This window comes from Musa acuminata, chromosome BXJ3-5 (assembly GCF_036884655.1).
Source record: "Musa acuminata AAA Group cultivar baxijiao chromosome BXJ3-5, Cavendish_Baxijiao_AAA, whole genome shotgun sequence".
In the NCBI taxonomy this organism is placed as follows: domain Eukaryota; kingdom Viridiplantae; phylum Streptophyta; class Magnoliopsida; order Zingiberales; family Musaceae; genus Musa; species Musa acuminata.
This window is the reverse complement of record NC_088353.1, coordinates 34,178,293-34,190,317: the sequence shown is the minus strand read 5'-3', so window position 1 is coordinate 34,190,317 and position 12,025 is coordinate 34,178,293. Positions and strand designations below refer to the sequence as shown.

The following is a 12,025-nucleotide window of genomic DNA, read 5'->3' as shown; positions in this document are numbered from 1 at the left end:
GGGCAGTAGTGGATCCTAGGAATATTGAATCCCTAGGATTTTAAGGTAACTATGGCCGGAGCTCCACCTGCCGAACGACCGCCCGCCTGCAGAAACCCATCCAAGATCAAAGGCGAGGGGGGTCGTTATCGACAAAGAGATCGATTCACTATACCTCTTTCGATCAGAACATAGGAGAAAGAGAGAGTCACCTTTCGCTGGGGGAGAACGAGAGGCGGAGGGGGAGCTCAGAGGGCGCGGAGCGACGCGGGGGGGGGGGGGGAGAAATAGTAGCAGTGAGAGAGAGAGAGGGGGGGGGGGGGGGGGGTGGGGGAGGGAACGAAGAGCATGGTCGACCCAAGTCGTAGGTTTCTTCGTTCGCAACGGATTAGGAAGACCGGGTCGCGTCCGTCCGTCGGGAAACGTGGAACGATCGGGTGCTGCCCGGGACTCGTGTCGGGACGCAGCTGGCGCTTGAGTTGATCGGGTTGGCATGCGTGCGGTCGGCCTGCGTCGATGCGCCCGACGTACGAGGACGGCCGCCAGTTGGGGCTTCTTGTTCAAGGACGCCGCTTCGCGGGCCCTTCAAACGACTTCCATAACAGCGACCGTCTCATTAAATCCTTTCTTTTATACTTTTTTTGGCCTGAAACATAAAGTGATGTTTCATATTTGCCCCTGCTATTTTTACCTTAGTTTGTCCTTTCCTTCTCTATCTCCATTATTATTGCCTGGTCTCATCATTGGATCATCATTATTGTCCTTAGAATGTTATTAATTGTTTTTCCTTGTACTCATCTCTCTGTTGGATGACAGAAAAATTGGTGTATTCGATTCCTAAATTAAACTAGAATAATTTATTTTAAAAAATCACTAGTAATCACTTTTTACCTAATAACACTCATAATATTTTTTTAGGAATGAACTGATAGACCCCTATTCATTCTATCTAATGATATGGTTAATAGATTAATTGGTCCCATTCGGATCAATTTTTCTAAACCTCTAACACAGTTCTCCTCCTCCTCCATCTTAGTATTCTTCTCCTCCTCTTTCTCTTCTATTTTTCTTTTCTCCTCCTCTTTATCAATTGGTGCATGATATGATAATCTTACATCGTCATTATTTTTATCTAATTGGAAGATTACATATCGAGTTTAATCAATATTTGTTGGATAAACCAATGTTTGAATTTTTTTTTTATTATAAGACCAACATGGTATTAAAAAATAGTTTATAGTCTTCATTTTGTGAAAAATTTTCACCTATAATCAATAAATCAAAATTAATTTATACCTCCTACACATATTTTTACAAGAATAGATTAGAATAAGATTTGATTAAAATGAGATACAGGGTATTTATATTTTATGCCCTAAGTAAAATGATCACATTATCAATCAAACATCTTCCTCTTTCGTATCAAAACATATCAATATCTATACATCCTTGCTACTGGAGTTCTTATCACCATCTTGATTCTGCTTAAATCTGACAATTTGATTGTAAATGAAGTTTGGCTCCCACTTGTTAATAATCTTTATTTCTCATTGTTAGCATACAAATTGAGCAATTTGTCCCAAAGGCTTACTACCCATTGCCCCACATTATTAGGCACATTAGCTTCTTCTGGCCCACTGGCATTTTAGGCTACAAGTATCTTGCTGTTTTAAGAATCATTTCCTCATATTTGTGTGCTTCACAAATCTATCCTCATAAAATTTCAAAGGAGAGTATAAGCCCTTACCAAATCCACTATAGTATATTTTTCATTGTCGCCTAAAGAAAATGGAAGCTATATTGTTCTCAAGAAACCTTGTAAATGGCACCTAAAGAAAATCTTGCCCATTTTCTACCAAAAAATTTTTTGTTTTTTCCTATATAATGTTTAGGTATCATAATAATTGATGAATCAAACATGTCATGAAATTGCGCATTCATCCGAAGGATACAAATGGGGATGGAGTGCCACCATCCACCCTCAGCTTTCACTTGTGGTTTCCCCACTTGGCTCCCCTCCCAATCGCCACAAAACATTCCTTTCCATCAACCTTTTTCTAATCTCTGTTCTTTGCCGACCTATCTTTCCTTTGGTTCCTCCCCAAGCCACGCCCTTCGCTCTCCTCCCCATCTCTCTGAAAGGAGGCTGTGCAAAGGTTGCTGCTTTTGAAAGCTGAATCAGGTTGGTGATCTTTCCTTATTTTCTTGTCTTGTTTACTCGGTCGATGAACTCTTGGAGTGTGGCAGTAGAAGCTGGGAAGGAGGGCTTGATGGGAAGGGAGGGTGGGCAGACCGATGAGTTCCCCGTTGGCATGCGTGTTCTCGCCGTCGACGATGATCTGACTTGCCTGAAGGTGTTGGAGGCTCTGCTGCTTCGGTGCCGATACCATGGTTTGGATTTCTGTCAACTTTCCTTGACGTTTATTCTTTCTTTACTGTAAAGTGATGATTTTTCTTCCCAGTGAGAGAGAGTTCTATGGGTGTGGTAGTAATGCGAATGAAGTTGTGAATTGTGCCGGTGGCTACGACGAATCATGCTACTGTGACTATCAGTTGCCGAGGGAGAGCAGCGACAAACTTGATTGGTTATCAGTGATGTGCATATGCTAGACATCGATGGTTTCAAGATTCTGGAAATTGTGAGCCCGGAGTTGGTCCCATTAGATTATGTGGTTTTTATCGGGTAAGATATATAATAGAATTAATTGAATTTTGATAAGGTCAATAGAAAAGAAATTTATATTATAGTAGAATTTCTTGGGGGATATCGTTGATTGAATGAACTCTCAACTTATCCTATACCATCTGCTCTTGTCTATAGATAGATAGGATCTTTAAGGACTAGATGAGGTATGTTATGCATCTCATAGAGGATACAGTTGAGAGATTATAATTTCTTTCTCAATCTCCCTGAAACATCAATCTAAGTGGTCCTGTGAAAGGATATGAAGAGAGAAAGACAGTCTAGTTCTCCATGTAGATTGATAGCGGTTTTAGATCTAAAGGTGGTGTCTTTGTAGATCACAAAGAAATCCTTTTTCAGATGACATCAAAATATGCGCATCATAAAATCGATCTAATATTATTTGATTTCAATCCTGGCATAAAAGTTTTTCCACATTACATATAGTATATAATAGTTTTTACAATTTGTAATGGAGCTTAGGTTCTTGAAATCAAATACTTTAAATCTATTGTTTTCCTATTTAAGATGTTTGAATGATTCATATTTTGTCGATCTATATTCCTATATATTATATTTTATCGCTTACTTGCGGGCGATGTTAGATTCCTTGTAAGGTGATCTTCAATAATTGCGAAACAGTAATTGTTGCTATATAGGTTATCGAACTTGTTGCGTACGGCCAACGGATCTGCTGGTGACAGTAGTTGCGCCGGGCAATGTGTGTGTCGCAACAGCCATGCGCACAGTTGATAGCCACACACACACAGCAAGTTGCAGCCAGCCATGTGTAGGCGACAACAACCGCATAGGTAACAACCACTCATGGGCATAGGCCGCTCCTACGCGAAAGCCACCTGCAAGCACAAGTTGAGCGCTGGGCTGATCATGCAGGCAACTGCATGGGCAACAATGCGCACACGCAACGGTTGTGCACGGGCAGAACCTGCATCCAGGCGGCGGCCATGCGAGGGCAGCAATCGCGCCGATGGGCAAGCCACACCAACAACAACCGCACAAGCGACGGTGACTCAAGGGGTTTTTAGATAAAATTATAGTTTTGCCCTCGAGACTAATTTTATCAAATTACAACTATGCCCTTTACAAATCTCGTAATTCCAATTTATGTCCTATTAACATATTTACAGTTTTACCCTTATAAAATTGAGAATTTTAAATTTTTGTCCTTAATTATAAAATTGATAAATATGATTTATTATAATTATGATTGAATTTGGTCATGATTATATTTTGATTATTTGATTAGATTTAATTTTGATTAAAAAAATATAAATTACGGTTTACTTTTTTAATTTTCTTATATGACTTATTGATTATATTTTTATATATGATAAATAAAATCTAATTATTACTTTTAGATATTTATTTAGTTATTCACATGTATATATTTGAAATTATGAAATAATGTTTATCTTTTACATGAAGACATGATTTATATGTTATGATGATTATCATATGAGTTTTTTTTTACTGATTAATGTTCAATAATTATTATGATTATTATTCTATTATTAAACTATTTAGCATAAATTAAATTAAAGAAATTTGATGAATATTATTTGTAACTCATCTCCTTAATTTTTATCTGACTTGTAGCTACCAAAGTGGCTTGGGATATAAGCTTTTGGGATGTAAATTATAATAAAATTTTATTATTTATAAGACATTTTAAATTATATTTTATATTATTATATTGGTCTTGAAGCCACCAAAGTGACCTAGACTAATAACTTATAAAATTATATTAAGGAATTAGTCCTAAATGATATTAAGGAAATAATATTCACAATGACATACATAGTTAGGAGATTTAGATAATCCCAAAAGAAAATATATTTCAAATAATTATATGATGGGGTAGGATGATACTGTTTTGGATATTCTTGTAGTTTAGGATTATATATCCAAATATAATAATACTATTCAACAAGAATGGTATCAGTCCTTTATAGATGATCTTGAATGAACACTAGATATGTTAATATTTCACCCAAAGATAAAATCTGGATGATATCAATAGTTCATCATATTTTGAAAAACTCAAAGCATTAATGTTAATGTTATTTTATATTTTGCAGTGGTACTTCCGTCAATACATTCTTATGCTTCTAGTGTCATTGTACTTTTTGGATCAAATTATTCAGAATGGTTAGAGCATGTATAATTTACACTAGATGTATTAGATTTTGACTTAGCATTACCTGTTGAAAAGCTTGTAGACTTGACTGATAACAGTACTGTGGAATAAATTAATGAAATGAAGACTTGAGAAAGATCTGATAGGCTTAGTTTAATGTTCATAAGAATGACAATTGTAAATAACATAAAGACTTTATTACCGATTGCAACTAGCACACGAGAATATTAAAGGTTATTGAAGATAAATTTAAATCTGTTGATAAGTCATTGGCTAGCATATTAATAAAAGAACTAATTACGGCTCAATATGATGGCACTTGAAGAATTCAGGATCACATCCTCAATATGGTTGATAAGGCTACAAAACTTAAAGCATTAGGTATGAATGTTGATGAGTTTTTCCTCATATAGTTCATTCTTAATTCTTTTCCTTCTTAGTTTGGCTAATTCAAAATTCACTATAATACAAATAAGGATAAGTGAGACCAAAATGAGTTAACTAGTATGTGTGTTCAAGAAGAATTGAGATTAAAATAGGAAAGCTTTTATAATATCATGACTACTACTCAAGGAGTTGGTAACAAAAAAACAAAATTAAAGTATCATTCATCAAAGAAATTTATTAGCTCTGAAAATGTTAAATAGAATAATGAAAAGAGAGCTTCTATAGTAAAATGCTTCTTTTATGGCAAGAAAGGATATATGAATAAAGACTACATTAAACACAAGACTTGATTCGAAAAGAAAGATATAAACTCGACCTTTGTATGTTTCGAATCAAATATTACAGAAGTTCCTTCTAATACTTGGTGGATTGATTTTGGTGCTTCAACTCATGTTACCAATAATATACAGGGATTTCTTTCAATCCGAAAATCAAAAGAATATGAAAGATTCATCATTATGGGAAATTGTCTCAAAGCGAAAGCGATATCAGTGGAGACTTATCGTATACTTTTAGAGATGGGTCATGTGATGGATCTTGTTAACATATGTTATGTTCTTACTATTTCTAGAAATTTAGTTTCTCTATCTAGAATTGATGAGTTAGAATATTATCTTTCTTTTCATATTGGTAAACTCAATATATTTTATAATTCAATAAAAATTAGTTCTAGAATTTTGTGTGATGGTTTGTATAGAATTAATTTGAATCTTAAGTTTGTAAAGATATTATTGACCCTGTAATCAAGTGTTTAATTGAAACGTAATTTCAATAATGAAAGATCTTGTATATTGTGGCATAGATGATTGAGGCATATCTCCAAGGAAAGAATTGAAATATTAGTGAAGGATAATATTTTGGAACATTTAAACTTTATTGATTTTGATGTTTGTATAGATTGCATTAAGGGAAATCAAACTAAATATACAAAGAAAAATGTCATGAGAAGTAAAGAACTCCTTAAGATTATTCATACTGATATCTACGAACCACTCCATATTCCTTATTTTAGTGGAGAAAGGTATTTCATCACATTTATATATGACCTGTCCATATATTGTTATGTTTATCTAATACATGAAAAGTCTTAGGCCGTTGACACTCTTAAAGTGTATATAAATAAGGTTGAGAGACAATTAGATACAAAAGTTAAAATTGTTAGATCTGATAGGATTGGTGAATTTTATGATAAATATGATGAATCTGGTTAGAATATTGATCATTTTGCTAGATTCCTAGAACAACGGGGTATTTATGTTCAATATGTATTATCAAGTATACCACTACAGAATGGTGTTGCCGAAAGGTAAAATCGTACTCTTATGGATATGGTTAGGAGCATTATGAGGTATTCCTCTATGAGTCAATATGGGGTGAAGCTCTTAGGACAGCTATGTATGTCTTGAATATAGTTCCTAGTAAGTCGGTTTCATCAACTCTATATAAGTTATGGACTGGTAAGAAGCCTAGTATAACACATTTATATATTTGGGAGTGTCTTGCAGAGATAAGAGTATTTAATCCACATGAAAAGAAATTAGATCCAAGAACTATTTTTGGATATTTTAGTAGTTATCCAGAAAAATCCAAGGAATATAGAATTTATTGCCCTAATCATAGTACGAGGATAATAGAATCTGGTAATGTAAGATTTCTAAAAAATGATAAAATCAGTATAAGTGAAAAATATCGAAGGATTAATTTTGATATTGAGGAGATTCAGATTAATTCTCCTATATCATCTCTTATTTGAGAAATTATTGTTCCTCAAATCAATGAGACAATTGACGAGGGTGAACAACAAAATAACATCAATAAACTCTCACATGATGTTGATGTCGCCGCTGATGATCTTATAGAACTATCACGATTGACAGCTTTGAGAAGCTTTCAAAGGAAAAGAAAATATGTCATTTCTGATGATTTATGGTATATCTACAAGAATCATATTATAATATAGAAATAAAAAGAAACCCATTATCATTTTCACAAACCATAGAAAGTAACGATTCTAAAAAATAGTATGATACAATGAAAGAAGAGTTAAAATCAATGGACTAGAATGGTGTCTAGGAACTCGTTGAATTGCTCAATAATTATAAAAGAGTCGGTTGTAAATAGGTCTTTAAGATAAAACATGACTCAGCGTGCAATATCGAACGATATAAAGCCAGACTTATAGTCAAAGGTTTTTCTCAGAAAAAATGCATCAACTATAATGAGACTTTTTTCCAGTTTCTAGAAAGGACTCGTTGAGAATTGTTATGACATTAGTAGCTCATTATGATCTTGAGTTACATCAGATGGATGTGAAAATAATATTTCTGAATGAAGATTTGGATGAGGAAATGAAGATTTGGATGAGGAAATCTATATGGAACAACCTGAATGATTCATAGAAAAGAAAAAGGAAAGTTGGGCTTGTAAAATTAATATATTCATTTATAACCTTAAACAAGCTTCCATACAATGATATATAAAGTTTCATGATACCATTACTTCCTTCGGATTTAAGGAAAACACTATTGATAAGTGTATATATTTGAATGTAAGTGGGAGCAAGTTTATTATATTGGTCTTATATGTGGATGAATTTTTACTTGCCAGTAGTGATCTTGGTTTGTTGCACGAAACCAAGATATTTCTCAGCAATAACTTTAAGATGATTGATATGAATGAGGCGATCTATATTATTAGCACTGAGATATTCATGGACAAATCTCAAGGATTATTAGGACTGTATCGGAAAGGATATATTAATCGCATCTTGAAGAGATTTAATATGCAGCTTTGCTTAACCAATGATACATCTATTACTATATGTGAAAAATTTAACCAAAACTAGTACCCAAAAAATGACTTAGAAAAGAATCAAATGAAGAATATTCCTTATGGGTGCGTAGTTGGAAGTCTATTATATGCTCAAACGTATACAAGATCATATATTAGTTTTGCAGTTATAATGCTGGGTAGATACCAAAGCAACTCAAGAATAGAACATTGAAAAGCTGCAAAGAAAGTAATGAGATATATGTAGAGGATGAAAGATTATATGCTTATATACAAGAGATCAAATCAGCTTGAAGTGACGGGATATTCATATGCTAATTTTGTAAATTGCCTCGATAGTAGAAAGTCTACTTCAGGGTCTATATTCATGTTAGTTGGTGGGGCAATTTCTTGGAAAAGTGCAAAACAATTGCTTATCGCATCATCAACAATGAAAGCTGAATTTATGAAATACTTTGAGGCCACAAATCAAGCTTTATGGTTATGAAATTTTATCTTAGGACTTGGTGTGGTCGACTCAATTGCCAAGCCGCTGAAGATATTTTCTGACAATATTACAGTAGTTTTTTTCTCTAAGAATGACAAGTACTTTGGTGGTTCCAAGCATATCGAGATAAAATACTTGATGGTTAGAGAAAGAGTACAAAAACAATAAGTGTGAATTGATAACTTAAGCACCACTACGATGATCATTGATCCATTTACTAAAGCTTTACAATGTAAAATATTTAAATAATATGTTATTAGAACGAGGCTTATGAGCAAGCCATAAAAGATATGGTAATTCATATTTAGATGGATGCTATTATTGACATTTTTTTTGTATAATTAAATTTACTTATTTCTGTTATCTTGTTTACATTTATGATTATGCATATTATAATTGAATGTAATAATAAATTACAATGATCATTATGGACTATATTAGGAAGGGCTAATAATATTGTGGTACAAAGAAAGGAGTATGACATTGATGATATATAACCACTATGACTCGCATTGATAGTTTGACTTAATATAGTATTATTGTGTTTATTGAACTTATTGGCTTGTTTTTAAAATTCATGATCGTGTATAAAATATTTTTCAAAATTCTTTTGGAATCCAATTAGGTAACATTATTTTCAAACAAATTTTGTTTTGTTTATTTTGATTTTGAATATCTTTTATATCTTACCAATTATTGGGCCAACCGAGAGAATGTTAGATTATGTGGCTTTTTATAATTTGATAAGATATATAATATAACTAGTTGAATTCTGATAACAGATATTGATCAATAGAAAAGAAGTTCATATTATAGTATGATTCCTTAGGGAATACCCTTGATGGGAGAAACTCTCCTAATAACTTATCTTAGACCCTCTACTCTTGCCTATAAATAGACATGACCTTTATAGAATGGATGAGGTATGTTATGCATCTCATAGAGAATGCAATTAAGATATTACAGTTTATCTCTCAACCTCCTTGAACTATCAATCTAAGTTATCTTGTGAAAGGATAGAAAGAGAGGCGAATGAGAGTCTAATTTTCGTTGCAAATTGACAGCGGTTTTGGATCTAAAGACGATGGTTTTACAGATCACACCGAGATCATTTTTCAAATGACATCAAAAAGATACGTATCATAAAACCAATCTAATGTTATTTGATTTCAATCCTAATATAAAAAAAAATTTCGCATTACATATAGCATATAACCGTTTTTATGTTTAAAGACCTTCCGAGTAAGCTTTGGATGCTATCTTAATTTGGCACCTCATTTGTTGTCTTTGATACTGACATTATGTCCATGATAGCATTGTTTTCATGATCAGGGAACATTTGACCTGTATATTTGATTGTGCAGTGTCGGTTCTCTCAATCTGATTAGAGTAAAACATTTTAATCATTGAAGTATTATTTTTCATCAATTTTCATAACATATGTGAGCAAGCACCCACATTGTAGTTTCAAAACTCACAATGAATCAAGGTGAAAAGTAAAAGTTATTGGACAATACCAGCTGATTGTTTAAGCATCTAATTTGTCAGTTTTTTTGCTAAATGATTAAAGAATGATATTTTTCAATGCAGTGTTGTCAGTGAACAGTGAGATCAAAATGTGATGAAAGGCATAACCCATGGCGCATTTGACTACCTGCTAAAGCCTGTTCGGATCGAGGAGCTCAGGAATATATGGCAGCATGTTTTTAGGAGAAAGAAGCTCCATCACAGGGATTATAGCAAGTTTGATAATTGGGAGGAATCTCCATCAGAATGAACTGTTCGGTATGAAGAGGAAGGATCAAAAAGAGGAAGAAGATAATGATTCTGAGGAGAACATGCATCAGGATGAAGATCCAACCACTCGAGGGCTGTTTCGTCTATCGACCGACACCAGAAGTTTGTAGCTGCTGATAATCAATTAGGGATTGACAGTAAGAGATTTTAACAGAAAATATTCCGCTTTTTAAGGATCCTTGTGTGTTTTTCTGATGCATACATACATTTTCTGGTGCAGAGGCTGTCCCTCAGAGGATACTAGAGCTCATCAATGTCGAGAAGCTTACAAGAGGAAATGCTGCGAGTCATTTACAGGCATGCTGTTCAATTATTTACAGTCATAATGTGTTTAGTTGCTTGCTACGAAGTTGAAGTACCTCATGTTGTGTTTGCAGAAGTATCGGCTTTACATGAAAAGACTTCAGTGCTGTGGCAAGCCAACAGGCTAACACGGTTGCTGCTTTTGGAGGTAGGGAGCCTTCCCATCTGCATATGGGTTCATTGGATGGATTTGGGAGCTTTTATGCATTCAGCGACCTGCCATTACATCACTCCAGCCAAGTGAAGTGCTTGGTAGGTCAACGTAGCCTTACCAATGATCCTTGTTAGACCCCAACAGGGAAACCTTCCTGACACTCGACATGGGAGCTTGTTGCAGGGGATTCCTACATCATCAGAGCTTGAGCAACTTCAACCAAAAAGAATTCAGGAATGGAACAGTCATTCGCCTGGTGGTTCTTCTAGCAGTGGACATTTTTCTTGCAGACCCAGCAGCTCTTTTGTCAATTCGACTAGCAATGCTCTTATATCATAAACACAGCAGCAGCAGACACATTCATCGATTGCTTTTCAAGTAGATCAACATTCATAAGCTCAGATCCTTTTCGTTTGCGTGCTGCAAGTTGTTTCCAATTGCTTGATTTTGGTGTAAGCATAAAAATTGTTATATACTATATATAATAAGAAAAAAATTTATGTTAGCATTGAAATAAAAAAAACATTAGATCGATTTTACGATACTAACATTTTGATACCAGGATCTCTATGTGATCGTATCGTCTTTAGATCCAAAACCGTTGTCAATCTGCAACAAGAGTTAGACTCTCGTTCTCCTCTCTTTATATCAGATCATTTAGATTTATGATTAAGAAAAGTTGAGAGAGAAATTAAAATCTTTCTATCCTTTGTGAGATACGTTATTTAGTCCTTAGAAATTCTGTCTATTTATAGGCGAAAGCAGATGATCTAGAATAAATTATTATGAGAGTTCCTTCCATCAAAAACATCGTAAGGAATCTTATTATAATATAGACTTCTTTTCTATTGGTCAATACCTGTCATCATAATCCAATTAATTCTATTATATATCTTATCCAATTATAAAGGGCTTCATAATCTAACATTCTCTCATTTAACTCAATAATTGATAAAATATAAAATATATTCAAAATTAAATTAAACAAAATAAAATTTATTTGAAAACAATTTTATCTAATTGGATTTAAAAAAAATTGAAAAAATATTTTATATATGACTATCAATTTTTAAAAATAAGCTAAAAAAATCTAATAAACATAATAATAGTATATTAAGTCCAATTATAAATACGAGTCATAACGATTGTATATCATCAATATTATACTCTCTTCTATTACCATAATATTATTAGTCTTTCTTAATATAGTCCATAATGACCCTTGTA

At 33.6% G+C, this 12,025-nt stretch overlaps 1 long non-coding RNA gene across 2 annotated transcripts; it reads left to right on the top strand.

The window, feature by feature from the left end:
• Positions 1-331: 331 nt before the first annotated feature.
• LOC135637858 (uncharacterized) lies at positions 332-11,209 on the top strand. Of its 2 annotated transcripts, XR_010496402.1 has the most exons (5): positions 332-2,161; positions 2,230-2,370; positions 10,135-10,478; positions 10,562-10,896; positions 10,982-11,209. It is a non-coding gene; the product is annotated as an uncharacterized LOC135637858 (long non-coding RNA). The 2 variants fall into 2 exon arrangements; XR_010496401.1 differs by having other exon boundaries at positions 332-2,370.
• Positions 11,210-12,025: the final 816 nt, after the last annotated feature.